Source organism: Geospiza fortis, unplaced genomic scaffold (assembly GCF_000277835.1).
Source record: "Geospiza fortis unplaced genomic scaffold, GeoFor_1.0 scaffold491, whole genome shotgun sequence".
Lineage (NCBI taxonomy): Eukaryota > Metazoa > Chordata > Aves > Passeriformes > Thraupidae > Geospiza > Geospiza fortis.
The window spans coordinates 1528023-1529786 of record NW_005054390.1 but is presented as its reverse complement, the minus strand read 5'-3'; positions in this window follow the sequence as shown (position 1 = coordinate 1529786).

The window sequence follows — 1764 nt, the reverse complement described above, 5'->3', positions numbered from 1 at the left end:
AACCTCAACAAGGATTCTGACTCATTAACCTCTGTATTGATTAAGCCAATTTTTCACCTAGATAGTAGGCCGACCACCTATATTTTGACACGCCATGCTGTTTACCCAGATTTTACAGGAAACTTGATCAAAACACCTGCAAAAGTCAAGATTCACCTCCTACAAGCTAGAAAACAGCTCCCTCTCATCCACTTACCTGACTTTGTCCTGATAAATTCACATTGGCCATTTGCAGAAGCCTTCATTTCATGCATCCAGAAATGGCTTCCAAGACCACTTATTCCATAATTTTCCCAGACACAAGAGTGAAACCATCCAACCTGTAGATCCCTGGAATGTTTCTCTTGCAGGTTTTGAAGCTAGTGGCTACATTTTCCTTTCTCCAACCATAACAGATTTTGTAAGAATTTCAAAGAAGGCCAAGAGCAGCAAGTTCTCTTAGCATTCTCAGATGCATCCTGTTTGGTCTACTCTTGTATGAGGCAAGGTTAACTGAAAATTCCTTGGCTAGAATTACAGTCTGTCCTCACTTCCAGCTTTTGTATAGACCTTTTTGCTATCTCAATCATAAGTTCCCTGTTTAGCCACACCAATCTCTTGATATGTCCGTATGTTTCCCTGAATGTTGAGATAGACCTGTCTTGAAGGTGGAGGATGTTGTCCTATGCAATTAAATTTCTTTGTCCTTCACAGATCTATCCCAGTTTCCTGAAGAGCTTTTTTTTCCTTCCCCTGGTGTCCAGGGACCTGGTCTTCACATTTGATTTCTTCACTCCTGTCAGGACCATGAAATCCACTATTACTTGTTTCTCACAGCCATAGTTGCCACTGCTCATAATTTTCAGTACCAGTTCCTTCATTCACGAGTCACACCATTCATGAGCATCACAACAAACTGTCCCATCTAGAATCTGAGTTAAGAAGTACACTGTCGTCGGTTGGACACAAGGTTTTCGGGGTGAAGGAAGAGACAAGATGGGCTCCATGATCAGAAGGCTTGATTTATTATGTTATGATATATATATATATATTACATTATAACTATACTAAAAGAAAAAGAAAGGGAGAGTTTCCAGAAGCTGCTAACTACCTAAGAATAGAAAGTAAAGAATGATCAACAAACCTTGCTCTCTCGGACTGTGTCCGAGAGAGCTCAGTTCTGGATTGGCCATTATTTCCAAACACTCAATCTGGGCCAATCCAGAACTGACCTGCTGCATTCCACAGAAGCAGATAACCTATTGTTTATGTCTGGTTGCTGAACTTCTCAGCTTCAGCAGGAAAATCCTAAGAGAGGATTTTTCATAAAAGAAATGTCTGTGACATCTGACTCTTTTTTATTTAATTAAATTAAAAAGAAAAATGTTTGTAATTTTTTCTGCTGAGTCATGCAGAGAAAAGAACAAACACCTGACAGGTTATCTGTTGCCAATCAAACTCAATCAAGTGCTTCTGTGGGATGAACAGGGAATTTCTTCACCTATAAAACATAAAATTCTATGATATCACTAAAACAATCTTACAATATAAGAAAATGCAAAAACAATGCAAAACAAAGTCCAAGTCCCAACAGCTGAGTTTCAGGAAAAAGTCCATGGACTGAAGATGTTCTTCTTTGCCATATCTGAAAGTCTCTTTTGGTCCTGAAACAGACTTGCTGCAGAGAATCCATCAATAGTTATCAAACAGTTCCAAACAATTTTTTAAAAAGTTTCTAAAATGTCTTAGACACAGCCCTTTATTGAACAACTTGGGCTGAAGCTA